General features: G+C 35.5%; 1 non-coding gene across 1 annotated transcript; it reads right to left on the reverse strand.

The window, feature by feature from the left end:
- Positions 1-306: 306 nt before the first annotated feature.
- LOC117716695 (U6 spliceosomal RNA) lies at positions 307-413 on the reverse strand. Its single transcript, XR_004607793.1, has one exon. It is a non-coding gene; the product is annotated as a U6 spliceosomal RNA (small nuclear RNA).
- Between the last annotated feature and the right edge of the window lie 17991 nt (positions 414-18404).

Below are 18404 nucleotides of genomic sequence, written 5' to 3' on the forward strand. Positions count from 1 at the left end.
AACATTTACCACCTTAGTCCCCAAGCCCAGGGAATAGGGGCGCTGACTCTTCATTAGTTTCTTCAAGGTGATTATGGGAGTTGAGATATTAGAAGAGGAGTGGGAGCTGGGCAGTGGTGGCGCACACCTTTAATCCCAGCTCTTGGGAGGCAGAGATAGGTGGATTTCTGAGTTCAAGGCCAGCCTGGTCTACAGAGTGAGTTCCAGGATAGCCAGGGCTACACAGAGAAACCCTGTCTCAAAAAACAAAAACAAACAAACAAAAAAACAAAAAAAAAAGAGGAGTGGGGGAAGAGTAAATTGAGAAAAAATATGGAACGCTTCACGAATTTGCATGTCATCCTTGTGCAGGGGCCATGATAATCTTCTCTGTATTGTTTCAATTTTAGTATATCTGCTGCCAAAGTGAGCACCTGCTAGCACTTTTTGGCATCAGCCATAGTGTCAGGGTTTGATGTCTGAGGATGGGATGAATCCCAAAGTGGGGAGGACTCTGGGTGGCCTTTCTTTTGGTCTTTGCTCTATTTTTGATCCCTGTGTTTTCTTTAGACATGTACAGTTCTGGGTTAAAAATTTTGAGATGTATGGGTGGTTTCATCCCTCTACTGAGGGCCATGTCTATCTTCTGTAGCTGTCTGCTTCAGGTTTTATCTCCCCGCTGTTGTCAGCTAATGTCATTCCCACTGAGTCCTGGGAGCCTTTAGCATCCCTGGTGTCCAGTACTTTCTAGTGGTTCCCCCCCCCCCCCGCTCCCCACTCTGCACTGCTACATGTTTTTATTCACTTTTCTTGTCCCCTGGACTCCTGTCTCTTCCTATACCTGATCTTGCCTGCCTTTTTCTCTATCCTCTCCCACCCAGGTCCATCCCTCCTCTGCTTCCCATGATTATTTTGTTCCCCTTTTAAAAGGGACTAAAGCATCCACAATTTGGCCTTCCTTCTTGTTAAGCTTCGTATGGTCTGTGACTTGTATCCTAGATATTTTGAGCCTTTGGAGTACATACAAGTGGTGAGAGAACTGGTTTCTAATAGTACAAAATTACAGTGGTTTCTATAGCTTATGTTCTTGTGCTTGCCTCTCTGCATCTGGTTATCTCTGGTGTTAGCAAGACTGGGTGACTCTGATGGGAGCAGGCCTCTTTTGATGTAGATAAAGGTTGTGACATGGGTTAGAGCCAGCCTCCTTGGAGGCAAGTCATGCTGTCTCTGGTTAGTGTGGCTCCTGTTTCTCTGCTTAGAGCACCTTCTGGTGTCCTTGGTTAGATCAGTCCTCATGTGTTTCTGGATAAAACAAACCTCCTGGGAGACTAGAAGTCTTTGGGTTCCAAGGTCAGGATCTGCCCCAGTTGTAGATGGAGGTACAAAACAGAAGGACTGTGATTCTGGTTAAGGCAGACCTCCTGCGATCTTGGTTACTGTAGACCTCCTGGAAGACAGTCAGGCTATATACATGGTTACAGCAGACCTCCTCAGAGAAAAGCAGGTTGTGGAGTGTGGAGGCTATTGGCTTGCCATTCTGGTCCAGGAAGGGTAGCAGACTGGAAAAAAGATGTACCGCAGGCAGGGTGGGTAGGTCCCAAGTCAGCTTCCTCCATTTTCCTCAGTAGAAAGTTTAACACACTTGTTATATAGAAAGACTCCCTTTATATTTTAAAACTCTTTTTACTTATTTAGGTAGCAAAGATTGAATCTAAGGTCTTATGTATGCTAGGTAAAAGCAGAAATTATTTTAGAGAAATTCTGTAAAGATAAATTAATAGGCATGTTGAAACTTTAAAAAGGAACAGCTATGATTTATTCAAATAAGCTACCTTTACTGATTAAAAACTCAAAGGTATTATTGTTTTCTTTATATGAATGACCCTATGAATTCTATGAATAGAATGAGGAATGTAGATAATTGTGTTATGCTCACAGTTATAACCTGCACTGGGTATAGTCTATTTCAAATTACTTTAATGTAACATTGCAGTCTATTTCCTACCTGATGTTTTCTTTCTATGCATTTCTGAATGCCTCTGCTTAACAATTTTAAATTGAATTATAAGGTAACAGCATAATTTAGGTTACTGGAAGTCAATTAACTCCATATGATACTTGAGAGAAATTGGCTTATACAATTGTAATTTCAGAAAATAAAAAGTTTCACTTTGGTTTAGAAAGAGTAGCCCACAAAGGAGCTGGTCTAACAGAAGAGTTTGGCTAGGGCTACAACCTTGCAGAAAAGGCATATAATTTCTTTCTGTTTTTTACATTGTTGACTTAAAAGTATCTCCTAGTCTGGGAACTTTCTACTAAATCATGTAGCATGTTCAATGATTTGGGTGGCTTCAGAGATTGCCGTTTTAAAAAGGATTAAACCACTGATGACTTTAGCTTTTAACCTCAGTCATAAAATACAAGTACTCTCCTTTATCCCTACAATTTAAATGCAAATAGTCTTTAAACAAAGCTAATCTTGAGGGCTTTGAGATAGCGAATGATAAATGGAAGGGGATCTTATAAAGTCTGAGAGTGAACAACTCCGATTTCTGTTTCACATCAATCATCCCCCCACATGGATCAACAATTAAAATACTTCAATGTTTTGAGGGAGTTAGAGCAGGCAAGTTCATCATTCAGCTGCCCATGGCTGTACCCCAGGGAGAAGCCAGCTGATCCAAAGGGTAAATGTTAATTGAGAAATGTGTAAAGGAGACTGAAGATCCTCTATGTTTTTCATGTTTACTTACCTGCAGAGCCAAATCTAAGCTTGCACAGAAAGCTTAATATTATTTTCTAATACACTACAAGGTTTTTTTTGTAATGAAAAAAATCAATTTGTTTCATTGCAAAAAGATTACCCTTTGTTGGGTTTATTTATGATCATATCTATAACATTTAAAATAAGAAGAGAAAATTTTAATTGGTATCTACTTATCCACCAAATACTTTTTGAGATATCAACAATGATTATTTTTCAAAAGTAGGAGATATCACATGTTCTTTATCAAAGATATCCTCCTTTCATAGAGAAGTTGATTGCACATCTGGACCAAAGAAAGCATGCAGTGAGCATGGGATACTTTGTTTCAATCCTAAGAAACTGTTCAAGGGGAATTAAAAAATATTCAGGACAAGAAAGCCATTTAGATGGATCAAGAATTAGCTAAAGAATAGTGGTGATAATGTAAGTTTAAACTGACATGAACAGCTAAGCGATCACTCCATCAGTCAGTAAATAAGAAAGTAAATGAATAGACTTCTTTTATACAAAAATTTAATCAATATGAAAAAATGCCACAGAGTCAAAATCTATCAACATATAATATAGCATACAGGTGAAGACAGGGTAAGTAAAATTAGATGATATCTAAGAGATATAGACTTCTACTATTCTATGGGCATTATTACTTTTCTGTACCTTCCTTTCTCTGTGAATATACAACCTGACAAAAAGAATCAGATAACATTCAAGAGATTGGAATATGTTTTGCTGTAGATGCACTAGGGCTTTATAGAAATTTGCTGACTCATCCTTAGATCTTTAATATTAGTTTGAAAGTATATAAAAATCTTGGGAAGTTATGATTGAAGCTTTATTACTCAGCTATATTGACAGAGATAAGAAATCAACTGTATCACAATCTCCAAAACGTTAGTTTATTACTACATTCCAGTGATTACAAGTGATAATACAACTGCTGTATAAAATAGACATACAAAATAGACATAGGCAATAGGAATTATATATTATAAATAATGATGTTTTGAATCTGAAAATAAAACTTTTAAGTAATTCATTTATGATTTTAAGCCCAGAATTAAACTAGCAAATGACAGTGGATACACACAGGAATAATTTGTATTAAAGCCTAATTTAGTTAGTAATATTTTTTCTTTAGTTTGCTTGTTGACATCATTATTCAATTGTACCAGTATATATATTCTACAATATAGAAAATTATCTAAAAATGTTGTAGTCTTTAACACTTGGTAGGTATACAAAGAAAATAGTAAAATTAGCAAAATTACAGTCAATGACATAGCTCATTAGGTAAACCTGTACCACTAATTTGGACAATGCAAGTTTGATCTCTGGGATGGATACATGGTTGTTGAAGTGAGAACACCAACCATCTACTCTAATTTTTAAAGTTGTGAAGATTACAATGTACCTTCAATTACTGACCCTCTACTGTACTGTAGAACTCCTAAACTTATTTTCTTAGTTTTTCTGTTTTTATCTATTTTCTTAGCATCATATGAATCTACGACATTGCTTCTTTTGCCCAAAATAAACAACAGTTCCTCATCATGTGCCAAAAGCATCTGTAATGTTTTTACATGCTATCAACACCCCATGGTCACAATCTGTTGCTCATTTTGGAAGTAGATTGAACAAAATTTGTTGCTTAAATTACAGCAGTTTCTCTCAGATTTAACAGATTCTCTCCCTCTCTCGCTCTCTCTCTCTCTCTCTCTCTCGCTCTCTCTCTCTCTCTTTCTCTCTCTCCTTCCCTCCTTCCCTCTTCCTCTCTCCCTCCCTCCCCCCCTCTGACTCTGACAACTAAAAATAAATAAATAAATAAAGACAGACTATGACTGGAATGCCCTGTACTATACAACAGAAAATTGACTCTTCATTTATAAACTGAGAATTGAGCAAATTTTATATTATTTGCCCATGCATCAAATCAGCTGGTCCATGGGTGTTGAAAATACAAAAGACAGATATCAAGCAAAAAATGTCAATCTTTACCTATTCTATTTCAAAACAATGCCATCTATAATCAGTGTTATGGGTAGAATAAAAAGCATTATAGAAAGAAGAATTGCTCTTTGCTAATCTACCACTGGAATTAGAGCAACATTGATAAGAAGGCGCTTCCTTTCGACTTTCTCTTTAAGTCCATCTCTGAGACATGAATTTCTGTAATTATGCCTCACATATTTGTACAAGCATTTTATTCCGTGTCTTGGAAAGACATCCTCTTCTTCTAGAGCAACTAGGCTGTGGATGCTGTAATATGAGACATGGATGAAAAATGAATGTCCATGTCATATTAAAACACAAAGTACCAAATCACAGAAAATGAGTTCTCCATATATTCATTAGATAGCCAGAACACTAACAAATATATTTTCACATACAATATAAAGAACTTACTGATCAAAGACATATTGTAGTCGTCCAAGACACAGAGAAAGATGGGAGATTAGACTAGAACAAAGAACTTCAAATGGGCAGGAGTTAATGGACCAGTGTTAAAACAAATGAAGACAAAGAAGTAGAAAGGATACTTACTGTGAGGGCAAACATAACAAAATGATAGAATATTGGCAATAAAAAGTAATTATGCATTCTTTGTTTGCTTTAACATTTCCAACGATTACCTGAAAACATAATTTGTAAACTAATTGAGCCATTGATAGTATAAAGATTTAAAATGTAATTGTAAGTATATTTTCTTAGGTTGAAATATAAAGAGATTTAAAATATTTGGCCAAAGTTAGAGAAAATGCTTAAGAGTACATGAAATTAAAACATCATCAAAGGCTTATAAAATGGCTCAGTGGGTAAGAGCTTGGGAATGAACTTAGATCACTGTGTTGCAACATTATAATGATAATTAATTAATCCCCTAAAACAGTGAATAAGCTATGTAACTGTGTTGGTTTTATTTATAAATAAAAATAGTTTCACATTTAACATTAGAATCCAGGTCTTGTAATCATTTAGCTATATTTTAAAATCTAAGAAAAATACTAAATTTGATCTTTCCAAACTAATTCTCTGGAAATTAGAGAATGTGGGGAAAACATGCCTTAAATTAGTATGTATTGTGATGAAAATAACATGTACAGTTAGTAACCATTATTCTATTTTATTTACTGAAAATTTAAAATGGGTCACTCCATTCGTTTAGCAAGTTACTACAAATATTCTTTACATTAACTTTGCATATTGTAGCAGAAACAACAAATGTGCTGAAATTAGTAAGAAAAAAAAACATTATAACCTTACCTAATTCAATGAGTCTTTTCTTTTATATGTAAGACAGTGGGCAGTTATACATAAAATATTAAGTTTAAACCCAGAATACTCTACGACTGTGTGGAACACTAAGTTCTATGAGGACTAGAACAGAAAACTCCCAAATACAATGAAAGTTCATAAAAAGATTGATTACCACAGGAAATCAATCTTTTATCACACTTCCCTTGGTTAATAAGAGTGCACAGTGGATGGTTAAGCTGAAGGGATGGCTATATACTAGGTCTAACTTAATAACTAGTGGAGAAATTTTTGTGTTTGTTTTCTAATTTGTGTTGGATTTATTACTGAAAACGAATAGCAGATAAGAAGTGTAGCCAACACAACACTTGCCAAGATAGCATGTATCATGCTATGTGCCCAGTACATAACAATAAATATAAACATACCACACATACATACATACACACACATACACTGGGAGAGAGAGAGAGAGAGAGAGAGAGAGAGAGAGAGAGAGAAAGAATTATATTTTGTTTCAGGATATACTGAATTTTTACATCTACCATTTTTAAATGATGGTTAGCTTTATCTTTTATTTATCATTGATGCTTTATACTTATTAATATAAATATATTATATAGTATATAATGTTGTGCTTACTGGAGCCCGATGTTGGACGCCAAACTGTTGCAGCCAGTACTGCCCGTTCCGGTCCGAGGGTCAGGGTCTAGCGAGAGAGAGAGTGGGGATAAAGGGGAAGAGACGCGAAGAATGGAGACAAGACAGAGATTCTGATCAAGTCTCGTTTATTGAAGGGAATTCGGAGCTATTTATAGGCTTTTGCCACGTGCCTTGTAGGCGCGTGGATACCACGTGCCTTGTAGGTGTTGATATGACGTAAGCCTTACAGGCGTCTATAGCGTGGACAGCACGTGCACCACAATGCCTTGCAGGCGTGGATAGCACGTGTGCCTTACAGGCATGTATGGTGTAGATAGCACGTGGACAGCACGTGAACTGCATGCCTTGCAGGCGTGGCTACCACGTACACCTTGCAGCTGAGGCCAGTAAACAGCAACACAAAATATGTGGGATATCAGAGTGTGCTTCAGCTGTTGTAGGCTATTGAAAACCAAATCTTTCATCAGGGTATATGGTTCCAGATGGCTGCAAAGTTGATCTAGCCGCTTTCTGCTAAAGTCGGCTCCCAACAATATAATATATTAATATAAAGTATATAAGTGTTTAATACATAAGAATATAAATAAATAACATAAATAAATTATAGGTGGCTGGTTAATTAAATTAAAATGTTTCCAAATAGTACCAATACATCATAATATGTCATGTGTCATTCTTTTGTGTTGCATGCTAAACTATAAAACTTGTATTTTTATTTTTTGCCAAGTATTACTAAGCACAACTTAAACACCAGACCTGTATGTTTACAACATTGAACATAACAGAAACATTACTGAAAGTATAACATCTGTGTATTAGTAGAGTACACAGATGAATAATAAGTTTGTGTGCTGTTCCAAATAGTTCTTAAGTGTTATGAGAAAAAGAGCAGAGAAGATAAAAATAAGAAAGAGGATGGTTTAAAAATTTAAGTAAAAGTTCCAAAATATTATGTAGTGAGAAAACAAAGTAATTTTGACTAATAATAGAGACTTAGTCAGAGCTGGCCTTACAAATATTGAATTTTGGACATTCCAAAAGTAGGATCAGCCATTGCAATGTCCTGGAACAGGAATATGAACAGTGTTTTAAACAAAAAGCAAGACATTGTTAAAACTTGATGTGAATATTATGAAAAATAATATGAAATATCTCATGTATGTGTTTTGACTGTGATAAGTGGAGAGCAGAGGTTCACAGTCTTCCTTATGCTGTGATCTTTATGTTTTGGTGACCCATAACCATAAAATTATTTTTGTTGCTACTTCATGACTGTAAATTTCTTACTGTTATGAATCAAAATGTAAATATCTGATATCCAGGATATATGATATGTGATCACCAAAGGAGCTGCAACCCAGAGACTGAGAAATGAGACAATTCCTTGAAGCTGGGATAAACCAGAGATAACAATTTCAGTATTTGAATGACTTTGGGAGAAAATTAGGCAATGATAATGAGAAAATGTCAAGTCATAGGTCTGTAAATGTAGAATTAATGTATTGTCATCATAATACTGGCTATGAGCATGAAAGGAAGAAGACTTAAAAATCTTAACAAGCACAATGATGAAAGCAGAATCTTTGACTAGATGGGAAAAGAACTCACACCGGTTAAACATCTGTTAATTCTGATCTGTGAGCTGCAGTTCAGATGAAATGTAGAGTATTGTGTGTGGAGAGTTTGCATTTTAAAATCTGGGATAGGTTTACAATTTATAAATTTCCATGTACATGTGTAAAGTAAAGGCTGTATTTCATTCTGGATTCTATGAAAAGCAACTTTGGGAAAATAGAAAAAATTTAATACACATTATATACCAGTTATTGTTATCAATGTTAAAAACTTCTCATTTTAGGGCAAACGAGATGGTTCAATGGTTAAGTGTACTGGCTACTCTTCCAAAGGATCTGGGTTCAATTCCTAGTACCAATATGGAAGTTTACAGCTGTTTCTAATTCCAGTTGAGGGAATCCATCTGATGCACAAATATACATGTAGGCAAAACTCCCATACAAATAAAAAAATGTAAGCAGAGTATGATTTTGTTAAAGATGGGCAACAGTATGTCAACATACTAGAATAATATGGATCAAAAGAAAAAAAACTGTAATTTAGGGTGCAATTTCAATTTTAATTTCTATATGAAATTTTATAATAAATAAGTTTTTCTGTCTTTGAAAGTATAAATCTTAATAAGCACATACTTAAAACTAGTCACAGTAAACCTGTTGGTTGTGGTACATGCCTTTAATCTCAGCAGGTGAATCAATGAATTTGGGGCTAGCCCAGTCCACAGAGAGTTCCACACAATCTGAGACAGAGAAACCCTGTCTCAAGAACAAAAGCAAAAATCAATTCACAGAAAAAGTAAAAACTTTAACTAACCTACAGAATCGGAATATGGGGGTGGAGATGTGAACAAGTCATCATAGAATAATCTTAATCAAGCTTTATCACAATCCAACAAGGACAAAAAAAGGAAATTGCTGTCTAAAGTTAATTAATAGCAAAACCACAAACATATCTTAATTTTCAATTTCGGAAGGTAGAACATGCATAATTAGCTTTTAAAAAACTGATCTACAAGTACAGTTGAGAAATTCTGTCTTAAACAACATATTTATAAAATTTAAATCTTAGCTATTCTAGAATTACTTGGTTTTGATTATATAATTTTTTATAGTGTAAAATAGAATGAGTATCTCATAATATCTTTAGAGATTTATTTCAACTAAAGGAAACAAGAGATGAAAAAAGCAGAATAGAAGCTTCCTGGTTTATAGTCTGCCACTACTTCCTATCTGATAACACACTTTTGTAACAGAATTTCTATTCTACTTAACCCACAAACTGTTGTGTTAAAATAAATAAGCTTTCCTAAATTAAGAATACAATGCTTTTACTATAACTTAACCAAGTATACTTCTTATATTAATTTACAGAAAGCTTTAAAAATGGGATTTATTTTCTATTACTCTAAGGACATCTTTCAAAAATACAAAGTCCTTGTTTATAGGAAATGAAGTAATTAAAAACAAAACATCTCCTTTCCATCTCCTATCACTGGGGCACATCTGCTTCTTGATGGAGCACTTCCTGTGCCCCCCCAAAACAAAACAAAACAAAAACCCAAATAAACAAAAAACCGAACTACCTCCTTCCTAAGAATCAGATCTAAGAGACACACCACACACCTTACATGTACACATCTGCCTCTCCCCTAAGGACAAAAATATCTATAAGGGCCAAACACTGATTTTTAAACATGTAAGAATTATCTCTGGCATTTAAAAAATTAAATACATATTTTAAAATAAAAACAAACCTGGATTACTCCTAATTCCCAAACTATATTCTTTCATTAAACACCCCTTCTCCAAAAAATAAAAAATAAATAAATAAAAATAAGTTTATAAACAGATGAAAAAAAGACTTACAAACAGATGAAAGTGAACTGCGCTTATATAGTTTTGAATATTCTAACACGAAGGAGTCAAAGCAGAACTACCAGAGGTCAGTGAATCATATAGATAAGAACAGATTAAAAAGTAAGAGTGTCCTATCTTGAAAATTAAGGTTATGAAAGTATATTGAGGTTGAAATGCTCTAGACAATGCTCTAGACAGGTCAGATACAGAGATGACTGAAAGTTGGTCTTTGAATTTTATAATGATAAAATCTGTTGAAGAATTTGAAAAAAAATATTTTAGAAGATATTTTTGAAGCAGAGTGAAAACCCATCATCTTCTATACAAGGTGTAGAATTATTATAACATGGAATAAGAGAGAGATTTTCAGCACCTATATGTGGACAGGATATATGGGTAGATGGGTTACATGAGTTATTGGTTGGTGGATTTTGAGAGATTTTTATTGCTTAATTTTTCTTAGTAAAAAAAAAATCAACATAAGAAATAGCCCAAAAGCTCAGAATACCCAAGATACAAACCATAGACCATATGCAAGAAGAAGGAAGACCAAAGTGTAGATGCTGAAGTGCTTCTTTGGGGGGGGGGACAAAATATTCCCAGGAGGAAATACAGAGATGAAGTATGGAGCAGAGACTGAAGGAAAGGCCATGCAGAGACTGCCACACCTGGGGATCCATCCCATATACAGTTGCCAAATCCAGACTCTATTGCAAATGCCAGGACATTCTTGCTGACTGGAGCCTGATATGGCTATCTTCTGAGAGGCTTTGCCAGAGCCTGACAAATACTGAGACTGACACAGATAACCATTGGATTGAGCACTGGGTCCCCAATAGAGGAGTTGGAAAAGAGACTGAAGGAGCTGAAGGGGTTGCAACCCATATAAAAAACAATATCAAACAACAATAGCTCCCTGACCCCCCAGGGACTAAACCACCAACCAAAGGGTACACACGGAGGGACCATGGCTCTGGCTGAGTATGTGGCAGATGATGGCCTTGTTGGACATCAGTGGGAGGATCGCCCCTTGGTCCTGTGGTGGTTCAATGCCCCAGTGAAGGTGAATGCCAGGGTGGGAAGTAAGAATGTGTGAGTGGGTGGGGGAGCACCCTCAAAGAGGCAGGGAAGGATGGAAGATGTTTCCTGAGGGGAGACTTGGAAAGGGGATAACATTTTGAAATATAAATAAAGAAAATATCCAATAAAAAAGAAAATTTAAAAAAAGAAAATAGAGATGGATAAATTCTTATTCTGATCTACATTGCTTGTGATTTTATTAATATGTTAACTGTTCTCCAAGTTTGCATATAATGTGTTTGCTATCATGTTTCATTTATTCATTCATGAAATACCAAGAAGTAATGTAAATTTAGATTTAAAGATGCTTAATAAAAAAATGAGTATCAAATGGTTGGAGAGATAGCTCAGACATTTTGAGAATTGGCCATTTTTTCAGAGGTTTTGAGTTAAATTCCTTGTACTAACACAACAGTGTGCAATTGTCTATAAGGAGATTTAATGCCTTCTTCTGATGTGCAGTCATGAAAACAGAGCATATATATATATGTAAGATATTATTAAAATGAGCATCTAGTCTTTTGAGAGACTACTAAATTGAGCTGCACTTCATTTTGTCTGCATACCACTTCTGGTCTTATTAAATCATTTATTTGTAAGACCATGAGGTAATTAAAATATAACAATATAGAAATGACTATGTAGTACTAAGGAACAAATAAATGAAATATTATGTAGCCATAAGGAGAATATGAAAAGGTGTATATATTTTGAGATAAAAGTTTTATTTTAACAGGAAGGGTGATATATAGGAGGAGCTAAGGGGGAAGGAGTACCAAGAGGAAGAGATGGAGTAAGGAGAGGAGAAGATGAAGGAGAGGAGAAGCTAGGTGATGAGAGAGAGAAATAGAGGGGGGTGCATTGAGGCAGTTGTTCACGTGTCTCCACCAGTCAAAGATAGTTTATATATCTAGGTTGTGTATTGGGTTACACTTCTGATTGAGCATTACCAAACTTATAAAGCCTTTGATTAACATTTAAAAAATTATATAAAAGCAAAAAGGGAAAGGGGGCATGGGATAGGGGTTTTCTAGGGAGGGGAAATGGGGAAAGGGGATGGCATCTGAAATGTAAATAAAAAATATATATAAAAGAAAAGGTGTATAGGTGTTTCTATGTATGTGCATGAACATTTGTAAAGGTGTGTTTACAATTGAAGTGTTCATAGATACTAATCATTTAAGCATCCCCATTGATTATTACAGACAACAATGACAAAGAAAGCAGCCTTGACTTTCATTGCTCTTTACAAACAAGGTAGTTCAAAGAGATGGGTGGGCTTTTTCAGTCCTCATATGTATTCTGTGAAGCTGATACACTTTTCACTTTGCCTTTAAATATAAAAAAAAAAAAAAAAAAAAAAAAAAAACATGTCTAGAGGTATACCTGCCCAAGGGCAAACAGCAAGTAAACAGATGAACTGGAACCCAGAGCACACAGTGGATGCTAGCCCATAACTCACTTTTGCTTAGGACATTTAGCTCAAATAAAACAATATAATTCTTCCATTGGAATACCACAAGAATGCAGAATGGCAGTGTTTTTCAATGAAAAGTTCGTAATATAATGGCATCTTCCAAAAGACTCATTTTAATGGAATGACATTTGTTCTTAAGCAGAGATGTAGATTTGGGAATGCTAGTCAGGGATGTAGAGGATTGATGATGATGTCAGTTCATAAAGAACTGTTTACTAGCAAAACATTTAACAAGGTGTTTCTCCTTGACTGTTATGATGGTATCGTGCCTACGGAAAAAGATTGATGTGAAAAGGTATCATTCTCTTAACTCCCTCAACAAGAACTTTCAGAAAATACCTCTGTTCTTCTTGAAGGGGAAAAACAGTGTGTGGTTCTCATATCAGTGTGAAAAGACCTTTATACAATGCACATTTGAATTATAATGTCACTTTCTTTTCCTTTGTCTGTGTGTGTGTGTGTGTGTGTGTCTGTGTGTGTGTGTGTGGTGTGTGTGTGTGTTATGGTACCAGAAGGGGCTTAAAGAACAAGTTTTTCTGTGTAGCTGTGGCTACACCCTCTGCCATGGAACTCTGTAGACCAGGCTAGTCTTAACCTCAGAAATTAGCATCCCAAGTGCTAGAATTTAAAGCATGCACCACAGCCCCCCTCCTATAATACCATTTCCAAATAAATAATATTTTTACACTTTTCTATACCATTTTCTACTGATAACATTATTTGATTTCCAAGGTAGGCGTCTAAGTTTGAACTTTCACTATTATAGTTTACAGATGAGGAAACAAGAGCTTAGGGGTCTAGCAAAGTGACAGAAGTAATAAGCTGAGCTCTGGGATCACAGCTGTTTATCATCTTTTCAGGAGCAGAGCAATATGACAGGCATGGAATTTTTCTACAACTGCTGACCCTTATAATTGATTCTCAGAATACTGCATTCATCTCAGTATTTCAGTTTTGCATCCTTTCTAGAAGAGTCTGCTTGCATAGTAAGTCCTGTTTTATTTGTTTATGTTTAGTAAATTCATTAACATACAAAATTATGACCATTAATAACTTCAGTGGGATTTCCTTTGAAATTTGGATCAATTTGTCCATTGTTTTTATGCTTCAAATTAAGTCTTTGTCTCAGGTCATTACAAAAGCAAAATGTTATCTGATTTATGTTCTTTAACTGATATCAATTATTCAGTCACTTAAAAAGTAGGGGTTAAGAGAAAAATAATCCTTCTACATATACATACACACACACACACACACACACACACATATATATATATATATATATATATGAATATTGAAATTATTGAGTTAGAATTTAGAGTAGCTATTGAGACTATAATAAATAGTGATAGTATTATTCCTTCTAAATATAGGAGAGTTGAGTGAGTAAGATGAGAGTGAAATATAAGGGTTCCTAGAAGCTATAAAGTAAAAGCTAGTGCGAGGTTAAGAAAGCCAGATGTCATATTGGTAATTATGAGTATGATCATAATCTAATGGGTCAAAATCATTAATATTAATTAAACTACCAATTATTCTGTTTATTTTAATCATATATATATATGTGTGTGTGTGTGTGTGTGTGTGTGTGTGTGTGGTATTTTAAATGAAATCATCAAATAGTGGGGAAAGACAGCCCAAGTTGCATATCTCTTGTCATCAAATGAAGCCTCAAGAACCAAGAACCCAGAATGGCTTAGATGTAAATGATTTTTTTGGCTAAAGATGTTTGATGAGAACCCACAATCATTTTAGGCTATTTCCAAGGCTTTTGGTGGCTTTTGATAAACTGATAGCAAGGCAGTATTGCTGAAGACAATACTTACATCATTCATCAAACACAGTGAAGTAGAGTTGGTGCCTACGTAGCTCCTTGACACCTATATTCATAGTAGTGTAAGGTACTCTGCATAAACACCAGCCCAGTAACAAACTCTTTGATCTGCAAGAGTGACCTCTTTTCTATGAATGTATAGTAGAACCACCAGACTTGTGGGACTAGACCATCAATGTTTAATTTGAGTTAAGGTCCAATTCATAGGACTGAACTCAGACCCAATGCTAAATGGGTGGCCAAGAACTTGAGACTAGATAAGTCAGGTACCTGCTAGAAAACCAAAATTACTGTTCTGTTATAGGAACATAGCACCAAAAGTATGCATAATAACACTATGCTATACTTGTAGATCAGTGCCTTGCTCAGCCATCATCTGAGAATGTTCCTCCTGAAGCAGATGGAATAAATTTAGAAATGCATAGCCAGATACTATGCATAGAGGATAGACCTCAGGACACTCAGCCCAAAAATAAATGTCCCCATTAAATCCATCCATTCAGGGCTTAGGAAATGCTGCCAAAAAGAAGGCAGAAAGAATGTTTAAAGCCAGATGAAATAGGAGACAGAAAGAAATAAATCTTTTCTAGACCGAACAGGGCTGGTGAACATGTGAACCCATTCAGACTAAGGCAGCATGCAAAGGTCTGCACACATCTGCAAAGATGGGTTCTTTGAGATGAAAGCAGAGAAGGATACAAGCCCCTAATATTTTTTTGTATTGGATATTTTATTTATTTACATTTCAGATGCAATCCTCTTTCCCCATTTCCTCTCACTAAAAACCCTCTATCCCATTCCCCCTTCTCCATTTTGCTTTTATACCATTTTAATTGCATGCAAGTATTAAAGTCAGTTCTAGGTTGAGGAATTAGCAATACAATAGATACAAATAGTCAAGCAACAAGCCAGACAATAAACACAAATAGTCAAAGAACAAGCAAGGTAATAAACAAAATTCCATGAACACTCCCATGATCACTGTTTCTAAGGGCTTATCAGGATTACCAAAATATCTGAGCCAACTTCCCTGTCCTAGCCCAAAGTCATTTTCATGTTTGAAGCCTACTTCCTTGTTCTAGTCTAAGATTTAGATTCCTGCCTAAAATTCTTTCTTTGTCCTAGCCTAATGTCAGAATCCTGCCTGAAGTCCATTTCCTTGTCCTCAGCCAATGTCATATTCCTGCCAAACAGCCCATTTCCTTGTCCTTGGCCCATGCCAGATTTTTGTCTAGCAGCCCCAAAAGCTCTCCACCTTACCCACTTTTTTATTTCATAAACAAGACTGAGCCTGTCTTAGGTCATTCTGACAAGAATGCCTTTCTTACCCGTTGTGGAATATACATTATCAAAAGCAATGCACTTCTTTCGTAGGTTGGTAAGGCTCTGTGCAGAATCTTACCTGTCCTTGGCTTGCCAGCCTGTTAATTTAATACATCTGTCTCAGGGTCCATTTTCAGTTTCAAGCCATGTACTTTGGCTGCCAACATGTTGATGTTGTTAAAGACAAGTTTTAATATGATGGGCAGGAATAAAAGGATTCCCAGGACAAAAAGAGCTAGCATGATCAAGCTGTATATGCCATTCTTGAAGCTTGTCCAAAATAGAAATGCTGACCTCAGGCCATGGGCAATTTAATCAGCAGTATCTGCTGCATCAATGCTCAGCAGAGCATCATTCTTTAAATTCATAGGCTCACTATGCAAAGTGAAAATATTAAGAGAGTTGTTAGAATTATGCCAAACACATTTACATTTAAAGTGTAAATACTTAAACCATTCAATAGAATAATAAAAGAAAGCAAAAAGAAAAAAAGAAATATCAATGTGATGCTGAGCATTTATTGACATTCATACCTTGTCAATTTTGTTTTCAAGTCAGTCACAATTGAAATGTGATAGAAGGCAAAATGAAATGAAAAGAGACCAAAAAAAAATTTGTTTTCCAAGATTCCCTCCTTTATACAAAGTGAGTTATGTTGTTTTAAAAACAAAATCTCAAACTTTGATTTACCAAATGAAGACATAGGAGTCAGACATTGTAGTGAAAGTCTACTATCTCAGAAAGGCAGAGAAAGCACCCAGATCCTTCCTTACCCCACTGGCATCCCAAGAGGAAAAAACTCCTCCTCCACCCCCCCCCCCACTGTTTTAAATACTCCCCAGCTCAAACACACTCCTTTCTCTTTCCTGGGTTTTCTTATGTTCACTGTCTGTAAACTAGTTGCTTGCTCTACCACTTGACCTATTGTTTACTTTATTTAGCTGTTGCTTACAGAGACATCTTGGGTTAAAGATAAGTGCTAGGCCTAAGCCACACCACAAATAAGAAACAGCCTTTTTCAGTTCAGTGTGTCATCAAATGTCCTGCAACATTTCCCCATTTTTGTCTAGGTTCACAATGTGATCACTTATCCTGCAACAGACTCAGACAATGTTATCATAAAATAATGAGATTAAAGGCAAAATAGAAGTGCCTAACCTAGCAGAGATTTGAAGTACCAGGGTAGAGGGATTGAGGTGTGTGTGGGGGGGGGGGGCGACTTGCTCAGAAGAGAGGAGGAGGGGGAAGGAGAAGGAATGAGAAGAGGAGGGAGGAAGGAGAAGGAATGTGGGAGGGGGTGACCAGGATGAGGGCAGTGAGTGGGATATAAAGTGAATAAGTAAAAAAATATATATTTACTTTAAAAGAATAGTGACATTCATGTACAATTGGAAGGTGGCTGACAATCATAGAGCCTAGTGTACTCTATATATTTCTATTTTAATTTTTCTGTTTTTCATGTGCTTAGACAGTATTCTAAGCTTTCTCATTTCATTGAGCCATGCAAACAAATTATATTTACAGCCTTGAGTTACTGTGCTCTCTGAGGAGATAGTACATTTTTACTTGGCAAGGTAATTATTTTGGAGAAAAACTATGTTTTTAAACCATCATATTCCACAATAATGAATGATCTAGTATTGGAGGATTGATTAGCTACTATTTGGTGCTTCATTTGGGACTGTCTGAGAATGACAAACAAAATCAATCAAGCATAATTGCAGATGAAATATTTATATCTACCTTTAATATATGTGCCTAATACTTGTATAAACACTGACAAGGGTCTAGGCTAGGGTCCTTCTGTTACAACTGCTATCTATTTACCACTGCATCAAAAACTATTTTAATTTATAATAATATAAAAACTGAGAAGCTCTATAATTAAAATCTATTACAATCTATATTCTTTAGCATATCCTTTAACATACTACATGTTTCTTTACTTCTGCTAAAAGAAAAAGATGAAATAATAAAATTAAATGAGAGACTAAAAAAAGAGATCCAAAGCCTTTTTTTAATAAGATATCTGCACATTCATAAAAAAGTAAGTCCCAATTTGTTAGAAAGGTTTTCATTACCTAAGGATCAGAAGCCTCACTAAGCCCATGGGGGGGAAAAACTGATAGTTTGCCAAAATATCTTTACATTCAAATAAAAGACCACACCAGGTTTGCCTTTCAATTCTATTTTTGTGATATTTTAATATAGACATTCCTTCAGATAATACATGAGTCTCCTGCTATGATATCAGAAGTGCTGACTGAAAAAAGATATTTAAATGCAGAACACAGACAATGAAAAATCACATTAATATCTTATACAGACACATGTAGTATGTATCTAGAGGACCAGAAGTTTTTTGATAAAGACTAGTTTCCTGAGACGACATTCAGGTCATCAAGAACAGAACTTTAGTGATAAATTATATCATTGCCAAAGCATGAATTCTTCTCAACTGTGTAAGCCCGTGACATAAATAAGAACATTGTAGGCTGAGGGACCCAGTTTTAGCATGAAGTGTCTACCTCATGTAATTAGGGCCAGATTAGTTGACTCTGTTAGTCTCCCTGGGTAGTTTCTATCTTTTTCTGGGCC

Source organism: Arvicanthis niloticus, chromosome 10 (assembly GCF_011762505.2).
Source record: "Arvicanthis niloticus isolate mArvNil1 chromosome 10, mArvNil1.pat.X, whole genome shotgun sequence".
NCBI lineage: Eukaryota > Metazoa > Chordata > Mammalia > Rodentia > Muridae > Arvicanthis > Arvicanthis niloticus.